General features: G+C 43.1%; 1 protein-coding gene across 4 annotated transcripts in view; it reads left to right on the top strand.

Moving 5' to 3' along the window:
* The first annotated feature begins 694 nt into the window (after positions 1 to 694).
* mypn (myopalladin) overlaps positions 695 to 13056 on the top strand; it is a 127494-nt gene continuing 115132 nt past the window's right edge. For all 4 annotated transcript variants that reach the window (XM_076974074.1, XM_076974073.1, XM_076974072.1 and 1 more), the window contains exon 1: positions 695 to 917. The gene's annotated coding sequence lies outside the window, so the exon portion shown is untranslated. The remainder of the gene's footprint in view (positions 918 to 13056) is intronic.

The following is a 13056-nucleotide window of genomic DNA, read 5'->3' on the forward strand; positions in this document are numbered from 1 at the left end:
GGAATGTTGGTGTCATGTTTGTCTCCTACAAAAACTATATTAAAACAAAAAATATATTTCTCTCCCCCATCTTTTTACATTTTCAAACATTTTTGAAAAAGCTCCAGGGAGCCGCATGCGGCTCTAGAGCCGCGGGTTGCCGACCCATGACCTAGACTGAAGGAGTATCTGAATCTTTATACCAATTTTGGTGGATGTAGCTGGAAAACCTAAGAATTATGAAAATCAGTAGATTTCAGCAAAGAGGGTGGAGGGGCTGGAAAAGTGGACAGAAATGTTAAATATACAACTGGCATCAGCATTACGTACAATTATTATGTTTGGGGCCAGTAGTTAAATATCCAGAAATTGTGATGTGTGTATGTAATGGTAATCTGGTAATCTAATATTATAAATGAATAGAATAAAAATTATTTTTAACAAATGATATGTTGGGAATAAAAATGGGTTAATAAGCTTTGCTTAGCATTTTACTGGTTAATTCATTTTTTATATATGTTTAGACCATAAACATATGGTAATAAAACTGAGCTCTGAATGTTTTTCAATGATTACTTCATTGTACCATTTTATCTGGATTGTAGTCTCTGCATAGCATTCACCCTGTCCAATGAAGTAAGTTGTTTCCCTGGCACATGGTTCAGGCTGCTCCCAAAATAACCTGACCCACACAAGCAAATGTTTTACTGATAGCTTTACTGACAGGCTGCTTATTCCTATCCCTCACAAATTCTTAATCTTTTTGTAAACTTCAAATTTAACTGTGCATTAAGCATAAAGTGAGCGTAAACAGCTGTCTGGGGTGAGCATTTTACCTGTTGTCATTTCTGGATAACTGGAAATTCATTTTATGTGAAACTTGTCAAGTACCAAGCAGGATCTGTTTGGTGTGGGACCAGAACAAGGTGAAATTTAAGGTAAGCCTTGATACTAATCGGTGACAATTTAATGTACTTTATTATGCTTTGCATGCATCATACCCACATCATAAGATTACTTGTACATTTGAAATGTTGCACTCATCCATATAACATTATATAGAAAACATGTTGACATATTTTATTGGTCCAGGATGTGTTAAACAGGTGCTGAGTCTTCAGTTACCTGTATTATCAGTACTATAAAAATGTAGACATATGGATTCACATATTTTTCATCACATTATTTGCTAATTATGATTATTTCCCTAAGTCAAAATGTTATTTAATTTTCTTTTAAGAATTAAAATAACACTTTACTATAATTAGCAATGACCGGGTGGGAGTGACTTGAAGAGTGTTTAGACAGGATTTGTGTACACAGCAGCTGCCTACACAGGTCAGGTGGAAGGACATTACTCCCTCCAATAATTGCTCTTATTTGAGTGTCAGTACCATCTGCATGCGTATCTCATTTCTGGATTCAGTAACAACAGTGTGTCACTGGTGAATGCTTCTCACAATTTGTGCACTGGATAAAATAAATTTTCAGCAGAGAGATGAGGCACACACATACACAGTCATATTGCATATTCAGTAGTTTTGTTGATCTTAATCAGCACTTCCAATTTTAAGGAAAAAAACTGATCCAATATTTCAAAAGCTTTAATAACAGCATGAGAAATGTCCAAAACATTTGGAGATAATAAAAGGAAACACCTCATAGAATTTGGGGGTGAAGAAAATTGAATAATTGAAGTAATTGAACAAATAAAGAGAAAATATTGGCCTCTTAAAATCCAAAAGAAAAATCAGGAGAAGGTATTCTTAGGCAGAAATGTGATAAAACTCCACATCTTCAGAGTAAAGTACACACTCTCCAAGACTGGAATGTTAAGGAGAAGATTGGAAAGAATGCCATTTTCACACTAATTTGATGGAGTCTCACTGGTATTTTGTGGATGTCTTCATCAAGCACTGGATGTGTGTAGAGAATCAAAAGCATAAAACGTTTTCAACTACCTAGCAATGTAGTTCTGTAAGGCAAAATCACAGAAAACTATAGTACCCCTTTAAGTCAATAACTGTTCCTATACTAAACAATACCAGGTCCATATTAAAGCAATTTAACATGTAGGATTCAGCCAACAAAGTTGTTTTTAACCCCAAAAGTTGTTTTTAACTAACTCCGCAGCTTCTTATGTGCATTTCACAGTTTTGAGAGCTGATATGAAAGGCCTAAACACTGAAAATACAGAATACAGTGACTGGCACTTGTGCTACTTGTCTTCAACACTGTCAACCATCAAATACTTTCATCCAGGCTGGAAACCTGGGTAAGACTCTGGAATGTTCCTCACCTGATTTGAGTCATAAAGGAAAGGGTGATTTTTCTCTGGTTATTATGAATTGATCTTACATTCATTCCCATATGAAATCAGCATGGCACTGTTGCTATGAAATTTTTTATACCTTATTTATAAAATGCAAACAATTTTTTAACCCCCATTTTTAAGTGGTCCATAGTGTGAGTGGATAAGTAAAACTATTACACCCCTCACACGCATTCACAAATGCAGGTCAAATGTTTTTCCCTCACAGAGTGTAAATATTATTTTCTTAACAGTAAAAATGAGAATTGAGGTACTGTGATACTAATACCCATCAAATGTTTTATTTTATTACTCTTATGCACCGTCGACAGGGGGGCCCATCAAAGAGCCCAGCAATTTATTTTTTATTTAAAGTCTATAATTTTTAAATAATCTTGAAATCTTTCATTAATATAAAACTCTGTACTCAAAATAAGCTCAATGGCTAAAATATATGTTTTTTACCTATTTGCATATTTTCCATTAAGTGCATACACAACCGCCTCCCACTGAAAAATGGTTTGATCCAGCACCGACTGTAGCCTGCTGGTACCCGCCCAACAGCGGGAAATACAGTGGTCGATAGTTAAAGTAAATACAGAAATCTGGAGCGCAGAAAAGAAAGGAAAAACATTTACCTGACGAATTTTAATGTTGCATTGTGTTCCAGGTTTGAAAAGTGCTGGAATTTAGGCTAAAGTACTTGAAAATGCTTGAAATTGTAACTACTTCGTTTCACAACAAATATCTGTCTGACTGAACAGGGGTGAGTTTCCCGAAACGTTCTTAGCGCTAAGTACTTCTTAACCTCATACGTTTCATACGAGGTTACGAAGTACTTAGCGCTACGAACGTTTAACAAATACGAACCTCTTGTAATTCCAGGACGAAACATGAGAGAACGTGAAGACGTTAAGATTGGGCGTTTTGAAAATAAACAACCATTAAATAATGTGATGAAAAGCGAATTATTTTGAATCATTTCGAGTATATGTATAAATATTTAACTTAATTAAGTTTAACGTGCTGGGAAATATTGAACTGGACCTTGAAAGTGACGTACAAGTGCTTAAATTCCACTTTATAAAGGTGTATGAACCCTGCAAACATGACTGTTCATTGCGCTGAAGCGCGCGAAGTTACAAAATTCGAGAGGTGCACGACCTCGCGAATCGACAGCACGTGAGGCCCTCGCGCACGGGCGGTGCCACTGCGATAACGTCATTACCCGGGGGGGGGGGGGGGGGGGGGGGGCACATGAAACTTTCTTGTCCCGGGCCCTAGCAAGACTGTCAACGGGCCTGCTCTTATTACTCATAATACTCAATGCTATAACGTTGGATTTAGAACACTGGCTAGCAATCTAAAAAAACTAAGTCTGTTAAGAACAACATATGCAGAATCACTAGGCCAACACTGTCAACCTTTATTGTGTAGTATATTGCATTTACATTTAACATTGTTAAAAATGGAATATGAAAAATTAGTTACTGCATAAACAGTATACCTTTTCCAAGGTCAAAATTTTCCAGCACCTTACAGCTGTAGTAAATCACATTAAAAGAGATAGTGTTTGGTAATAGCAGAAATTAATATGTGTATTTTTCATATGTATGTTTGCGTATTAAGCTAGCTAGCTTGGCTCGTTGGCATATTAATAGGCAAACTAGCTAGCTAGCTTAATAAGCTAACTTTATATATGCTTAAAATATATGCTAGTTTGGTTAGGATTTTCTCTGGTAGCTGGTTTAGCTACCAAGCTAGCATATATTACTTATTTTCAAAACACAAAATCTTAATGTCTTCACATGCTCTCAAGTTTCCCGCTGGAATTACGTTTCTGGCTCGTAAACACAACGCAATATTATTGAGTGGCCAACCTGCTATATAGTGTCGTTTGGGTTGTACATTCCGCATTTAACCATGGACTGAGTGAATAGGGAACTCAACGCTCTTTTGTTTTACTTATTTCCTGTTTATCGCCAGGGAGTTAGAGCAGTGTTTGTGTTATATCGTCGCGAATATTTCGCTTAACAACAAAATGAACCGAGAGAGACTGGGGTTCAGACGTTCACACATCGCTTGGTCTTTATTTAACGAAAAGACTACAATACCCAAGCATAGGACTACAACTGCCTCGTATCGGACAGAATGCCACGAGGGTCAACAAGCATGAACAATACACAACATATTCCTTCCCCTTTACTTTAAATGCCCACCACAACATTTCCATAGTTTTATTTAATTAACTAAGTACAGTCCAAGTACTGAACACTAGGGAAAAGAGGGTTGACTACCTCAATTCCCGGGCTAAACCCTGGGGATTATTCTGCCCCAATGCTGTGGGTTAGCCACTAGACAAAATATTCAGTCTCTCAGGTGGTCGTCTGATTCTAGAGGGATAACGACGTCCAATAGGCTCAGATGGCACCCTTGTAGATGGACTGGTAGAGACATACGGCTCTAATGCAGGTGTTGGAGAAGGAGGGCATACCAGGTTCCGGTCTTTAGCCAACTCTGTTGATTGATTTTCCAAAGAGGATTCCTGGTTAATAGACGTCGGGTACAAAATCAGATGAGTCTTCCTTAAAGGTGTGATCCCTGGCTTTTGCTGAAGACAACAGTTGGTCTACATGTCTTCGCCAAATCACATCATCTTGGGTTTGGACAGTATAGGAGACAGGACCAGTTTGAGTAACTACTGTAGCTGGCACCCATTTAGCACCCTTGCTGTAATTTCGTGCCAGAACACTATCACCTTGACTGAAAACTCTGTATTTTGCCTTGCCACGTCTCTCCACTTGAGCTCCCTGTTGTGACTGTACCACTTGCTTTGTGCTTGGTGGTCTCAGAAGGTCCAATCTAGTACGAAGTTGTCGATTGAACATGGCTAATGCCGGGGTGACTTTGGTAGTGGCATGTGTGGTGTTTCTGTATGCCAACAGGAAGGTGTTGAGTCGACAGTTTAGAGAACCATTGCCTCGAGATGAATATAGAGCTTGTTTCATCGTCTGGACAAATCTTTCAGCTAGCCCATTAGTCGCTGCATGGTAAGGTGCTGATCGTATGTGCTTGATCCCGTTTGCATTCACGAAGGACTGGAATTCTTCTGACACAAATTGCGAGCCGTTATCACTGACAAGCTGATTTGGCAATCCAAAACGACTGAAGATTGACCTGAGTTCCTCAATGGTTTTCTCTGCCGTTGCGCTTTTCATAACTGCCACCTCTGGCCACTTGCTATGAGCATCCACAACTATGAGGAACATGTGATCCTCCAGGGGCCCAGCATAATCTATGTGGATTCTCTGCCATGGTTCATCTGGAAATTCCCATGGATGTAGAGGGGCTAACTGTGGCACATTCCTCTGTTTCTGGCAAGCTACACAGGTCTTTGCTTTCTCCTCAATTGCTAGATCTAGCCCAGGCCACCAAAAGTAGCTCCGAGCAATTTCCTTCATTCTCACAATTCCACAGTGCCCCGAGTGAAGTTCTTCTAGCACCTGGCATCTTAGTGGTGGTGGTATTACCACTTGAAATCCCCACAGCAAACAACCAGCCTGAACTGTGAGCTAATTTCTTATTCAGAATTCCAGTCTGGCTACCAAAGATTGAAATCAGTGGTCTGTGATCAGTAAGTAAAATGAATTTGCGACCAAAAAGAAATTGATGGAATTTCTTAACCCCAAACACAATCGCTAAAGCTTCACGCTCAATTTGTGCGTAGTTGCTCTCCGCTTTACTCAAGGTACGTGATGCAAAAGCTATCGGTCTTTCCTCCCCATTTGGTAGAATGTGGGACACCACAGCACCAACGCCATAGGGAGATGCATCGCATGCCAACTGAATCGGCAGAGAAGGGTTGAAGTGCGTGAGGGCCTTTGACTCAGTTAAGGCTGCTTTTGCTTCGTTAAAAGCCTCCTCACATCTGTCAGTCCATTTCCACTGTCTCGACTTGGCTAGCAATTCATGAAGTGGGCGCAGCATATTTGCCAAATTTGGTATAAACTTTAAATAATACATCAGTAATCCTAAGAAGGATCGCAACTGGCTCACATTTTGTGGTGATGGAGCATCGACAATTGCTTTGAGTTTTGATGGGGCCTTGTGAAGACCAGTGCTGTCAATCACATGACCAAGGTACTCTACTGATGGGCGGAAGAACTCGCATTTATTCTCCCTGACCCGAAGACCATAGTCCTGTAGTCTCTGAAGAACCGCATCAAGATTTCTGAGATGGTCATGGTCATCTTTGCCCGTTATCAAAAGATCATCGAGGTAACATTGTACCCCCGTCAGCCCACTGGGGATCTGATCCATTGCTCGTTGGAACAATGCTGGAGCCGAGGTAATGCCAAATGGAAGCCTTCTGTACCTATAGAGTCCCTTGTGTGTCACAATAGTCAGTAACTCTTGAGAGTCAGGATCTACATGCATCTGTAAGTAAGCTTGGCACAGATCTATCTTGCTGAATTTCTGGCCCCCAGAAAGACTAGCGAAAAGATCATCAATCAAGGGAAGTGGATATCGTTCAGCAGCCAGGACTGGATTTACGGTGACTTTGAAGTCCCCACAGATTCTAATTGATCCATCTTTCTTAATGACTGGGACAATGGGTGTAGCCCATTCACTCACACTAACCGGTTCCAGTACCCCTGCATCTACTAGGTGGTTCCGCTCAGCTTCAACCTTGGGTTTGATAGCATAGGGAACAGTTCTTGCCTTCAGATATTTTGGCTTACAGTCTGGCTTGACACTCAGCTTCACTGTGATATTTTTCATGCTTCAAAGCTCTTTTTTGAATACCTTAGCATGTTTTGTCAGTATGCTGGGAAGAGTTGCACCATCTTTTGCAACCATGTGCACTTCCTGCCAATTCAGCCTAATTTTTTCCAGCCAGGAGCGCCCCAACAGAGATGGATAATCGCCAGTCACAATGTATAAAGGCAGTTTCACCACTTGTTTGTTGAGCGCAACAGTCACATCCACAACTCCTTTTACTGGCACAGTCTCACCTGTATATGTTTTCAGTGTCAACTTAGCAGCTCTTGGCCTTAGATGCTGCAGCTTCTCCTGATAGACTTTTTCTGAAACAAGCGATACTGCTGCACCAGTGTCTACCTGCATCAGTATTGGCTCTTCCTCCAGCAACAGTGTCACCCAATAACCATCAGAGGTTGACTGACATTACGTGCAAATATTCATCATCACTGTCATCACTGTGTTTCTCAGCTGACTCCTCCACTTGTTAAACCTGCTTATTTTGAGGTTTTCTGAACCCAACTTTGCTCTGTTCGGTGTTTTTATTTTTATTTGAAACTGACTTTGTTTTGCATGCCCGTTCAATATGTCAATTTTCCACAACTTCTACAGATCATGTCTTTACACCAGCATTCCTGTGCTTGATGACCAGTTTTACCACAGCGGTAGCATGGTTTGTTCTCTTTGGGTTTTTGTTTTTTTATGTGCACTTTGTGTACTTGCACAGATCCACTTAGCTATTGGGCTTCTTTGGCTGCCATTTCCATGGATGTGCTCACTTCCATTGCCCTCTCTAGTGTCAAGTTGCTCTCAGTCAAAAGACGCTTCTGAATGGTCTCACTGCGCAAGCCACAAACTAACCTGTCTCTTATGGTGTCATTCAAAGTACGTCCAAACTCACAGTGTTCTGATAGCTGCTTCAGAACTGCAACAAACTGTGATATTGACTCTCCCTCCTCTTGATTCTGTTTATGGAATCTGAATCGTTCAGCTATGATGAGGGGCTTTGGAAAGTAATGTGTTTTCAATGTATTTACAATAGTATCATAAGAACAGTCACCAGGTTTCTCAGGTTGCAGAAGGCTACGCAGCAGATTGTAGGTTTTGCTACCCATTACGCTGAGAAATGTGGGCACTACCACATCAGGCTTAATGCTATTGGCCAGCACAAAGAACTCAAAACGTTCTGTGTATGAGCTCCAGGACTCCACAGACTCATCAAATAGTCCAATTTGTCCGACTACACCAGCCATTTCTTCCTTCTTTTCTTCTTTTATTTTTATGTATTTACTGTTTTACGCGAGTGTATAGAATCATCAGTGTCTTACTGTTTTACTGCCGCCAGCGTTCACCCCGGTGCTCCGAGCTCCGGTTAGCGTTGTTCCTGTACAGTGACCATGTGGCGTAGACTAGCCATCAATCGCTAACTCCACACGGATGAATTCACATGTAAAATGCACAGCGAGCAGCCCAGTTAGTCCCAACTGCACTCCAGAACTTTTTATCCGTCCGTAACTTTAATCCTCGTCGCCAGTTTTTGTTATATCGTCGCGAATATTTCGCTTTTTGTGTGTGATTGGTTGTCTGTGACTTGTATCTGTGTTAAATTGTAAAGCGCCTTGGGTATTCTGAAAGGCTCTATATAAATTGAACATTAATTCATTCATTCTTTGCGGTTAGTCTTATCTAGTAGAACCCACATGTTCCTTGTCAGTGTCTACGCTCCCACTTTGACAAGTGCCCCTGCAGATATTAGTGCCTTCTATGCTCAGCTAAGGGAAGTACTTAAAAGCACTTCACGTACTGACACCTTAGTTGTGCTTGGTGACTTTAATGCCAGAGTTGGTAGTAACCACCTAGCATGGCCCAAGGTCCTTGGTAAGTACGATCGTGGTGCTAGTAACAGCAGTGGGGAGCTTCTCCTTCAGCTGTGTAACGAATACAACCTAACAGTTACCAATACCCTCTTTAACACTTCTGAAAACCATTTCTTCTCATGGAAACACCCATGGTCTGGCCACCCCCATCTTCTGGATTACATCCTCATTAGCCATAAGCCATAACCATGTGTCTGATGTATGCATCACCAGAGCAATGAGAGGTGCGGAATGTGGGAGCGATCACTACATGATTAGGTGTCGACTCAGGGTCTCTGTTCATCGCCCCAGACAGAGGACAGCCCCCAAGCCCAGCAGGAATTTGGATGTTGGCAAGCTTAGAGAAATTAGCATACAGGGCACTCTTGCTGACACTTTCCATAGACGTTTCTTCCCAACTTTAGATCCAGCCTCTACTCCATGTGATAAATGGCAGCACTACTGCTCCTGCTTATACCAAGCCGCTAAAGATACCCTTGGATTTCCCCGGAGGAGGAATCAGGATTGGTTTGATGATGGCAATGACCAGGTTGAGGCACTGCTTAAAATAAAGAAGAGTGCACACCTGGCCTGTCTTACCAATCCATCCTGTCAAAGAACTAGAGCTGAATTTGCTAGAGCTAAATCCAAACTCCAGTCCAAACTAAGGGACATGGAAGACAGCTGGTGGAATAAGAAAGCTGAGGAAATCCAACAAATGGCTGATATTGGTGACTCTCCAGGCATTAAAGACTGTCTTCAAACCAGAGGGCCCCCAATCCACCCCTGTGATGGCCACCAATGGAGTCATGCTCCTGACTGAGAAAAATGACATCTTGCAAAGATGGCGTTCACATTTTGACCAGCTGCTCAATCAGACCTCGAATGTCAATCCTGCTGTCCTAAACAGGATTCGGCAAAGACCCACATTTTCAGGTGCGGATGCCCCATTGGACTTAGATGAAGTGAGGACGGCCGTGCGGAGTCTCGCCATCAACAAATCTCCTGGGTCTGATGGCATCCAGGCAGAGGTCCTCCAAAAAGGAGGGGAACTTATCATTACAGCTTTCTATGATGTTCTGTCCGCCATATGGAATGAGAAGACTGTGCCAAAAGCTTTTAAAGATGCTCTGGTTATCTCCATCTATAAGAAGAAGGATAACAAGCAGGACTGTGGCAACTACAGAGGCATCTCTATTCTCTCAACAGCAGGAAAGGTTCTGGGAAAGATTATCCACAAACGCCTACAACCAATCTTGGATGCTACACTGCCAGAATCGCAATGTGGTTTTCACGCTGGCAGATCAACTGTGGATATGATTTTCACACTGAGCCAACTGCAAGAGAAGGCACTCGAACAAAATGTCCCTTTGTACATGGTATTTATTGATTTCACCAAAGCTTTCAACACTGTGAACAGAGAATGCCTGTAGACCCTTCTGCACAGGTACGGAGGCCTAGACGGGTTAACCAACCTCATCTCGCAGTTACATACTGGAATGATGGCTCAGGTCTCACTAAACGGAGGGCTGTCTGAGGAGTTTACAGTGAAGCAGGGTGTCAGCAAGGGTGCGTGCTTGCCCCATCCCTGTTCTCCCTCTACCTCAGTGCTGTACTCGAGCTCTGCCCTGACCAGGGTGGAGTATACCTGTTAACACGCTCAGATGGCAACCTGTTCAATACTCGCCTGGAAAGACTCTGATGCGCACGGTCAGTGCAAGGGAACTGCTATATGCAGATGATTCGGTTCTGGTGTCTCACTCTGAGGCAGAGCTTCAAAACATGCTGGATGCCTTCCATTTAGTGGCAGAGAGCCTAGGGCTCACTATTAATGTCTCAAAAACGGAGGTCATGCTTCAGCCTCCTCGCCACGCAGCTATTGCTGACCCTGTACTGAAACTGAATGGGCGTCCACTCAAGTCAGTCCAGAGCTTCAACTACCTTGGAAGCACACTTGCCAGTGACAATAGCTTGGACAGGGAAGTGGAGAGACACATTAGTGCAGCCTCTGCAGCATATGGGAAGCTTCAGACCAGAGTATGGAACCGGCCTGGAATCCGACTTTCCACCAAATGCAAGGTATACCGTGCTGTTGTCCTCAGTTGCCTGCTTTATTCTGCAGAGACTTATACCTTGTATCGCCGCCATGTCAACCAGCTGCAATGCACGCAGATGGCTCAGCTGCGCCATCTTCTCAGAATCTGCTGGCAGGATCGCATCAGCAACGTAGAGGTTAGTAGACGTGCTGGCATACCCAGTGTGGACACTCTTCTTACCCAGTGCCAACTCCGCTGGTCTGGCCATGTGATTCGCATGAGTGAAGCAAGGCTGCCTAAAGCAGTCTTTTATGGTGAGCTGCATAGTGGAAGAAGAAGTGTTGGTCGCCCGAAGCTCCGCTACAAGGACTGCCTGAAGAGCCACCTGAAAATCTGCAACATTGAAGCGGAGACATGGGAGGCTGCAGCTCAGAACCGCATGGTCTGGAGAGCTCACTGTAGACAGTCCATCACCAGTGTAGAAAGTCAACTCAGGGCAGAGTCCCAGACGCGCAGACAGCAACGCGTGGCCAGAGGCTCTCGGTGCCAGTCAATCGCCATTGCTTCCCAACTCTCCTGTCGTCACTGAGGACGGACTTGCCTCCAACACATAGGATTATACTCGCATGAGAGAAGTTGACGGGGTCATCATACTCCCTGCCATATATATATATATATCCCCGAAGACAAGAGACTTGCATCCCTGCGCCTTCGGGCTGTTACTGTGGTTTGTGTTTTTGCACCTAATGGCAGTTCAGAGTACCCAGCCTTCATAGAGTCCTTGGAGGGGACACTGGAAGGTGCCCCTTCTGGGGATTCCATTGTTCTGCTGGGGGACTTCAAAGCTCATGTGGGCAATGGCTGTAGGACCTGGAAGGGCGTGATTGGGAGGAACGGCGCCTCTGATCTCATCCGGAGTGGTGTTCTGTTATTGGATTTCTGTGCTTATCCCAGTCTGACCATAACGAACACCATGTTCGAGCACAAATGTGTCCATAAGTACACATGACATTGATGATAAACTTTGTAGTCATGTCGTCAGGCATCTGTGTGTCTTGGACATCGAGTGAAGAGAGAAGCTGAGCTGTCAACCGATCACCACCTAGTGGTGAGTTAGATCAGATAGCGGACACACCTGGCAGACCCAAATGTATCTTGAGGTTTTGCTGAGAACATCTGACAGAGAAACAGAAAGATCTTTAACTCATGGCTTCAACCATCACAAAGGCACCGAGAAGATTCTGGCAAACCGTCAGGCAACTCAGGAGGGGAAAGCAGCTGTACACAGTGAGGCTGGTGAGTTGGCTCAACTTGGGATGTCATTAGGCTGTGGAAGGAATATTTTGAGGATCTTCTCAATACCACCATCATGCCTTCTGTACACTCTTAACCCTGATTAGTTGACTCTACTAGAAAATTGCGTGGAAACCCGTTGCCTTAAATTACTTAAGTTTTTGCACAAAGATAAACTAAAGAAGTTAAGTTGTATTAGCATAGACTTTTTAGTGGGTGCAATGGACAAATCAAGTTTTCATTAGTGGTCTTTACTCTAGTTCACACAATTATAACTAAAGAAGTTAGGTTGTATTAGCATAGACTCTTAAGTGGATGCAATTGACAAATCAAGTTTTCATTAGTGGTCTTTACTTTATAACTAAAGTTGACTTTACTAGAAAATTGCATGGAAACCCGTTGCCTTAAATTACTTAAGTTTTTGCACAAAGATAAACTAAAGAAGTTAAGTTGTATTAGCATAGACTCTTTGTCACGGTGAGGGGGCCGGGTCACCACCAGAGGGCGCGCAACCCGGCCAGCAGCCGATCCCAGCACACACCCCCGCGCACGCAACCACTCCCACAGTCGCAATCACCATCATACTGAGCACCTGTTTCTTGTTTACTTTGCACTTCTTAAGCCCGCAGGTCGTCTGGTCCAGTGCTGCACATTGCCGCTACACGAGCGTCTCTGGTTGATAGCGAGTCCGTCACTGCGTTCCCTACCGTGTGTGTACGCTACGAGCTTCACCTTGCATCCACAGTGTGTGCGCTACGAGCTTTACCTTGCATCTACAGTGTGTGCGCTACGAGCTTTACCCTGCATTACTTGCTGTGTA

Source organism: Brachyhypopomus gauderio, chromosome 15 (genome assembly GCF_052324685.1).
Source record: "Brachyhypopomus gauderio isolate BG-103 chromosome 15, BGAUD_0.2, whole genome shotgun sequence".
In the NCBI taxonomy this organism is placed as follows: domain Eukaryota; kingdom Metazoa; phylum Chordata; class Actinopteri; order Gymnotiformes; family Hypopomidae; genus Brachyhypopomus; species Brachyhypopomus gauderio.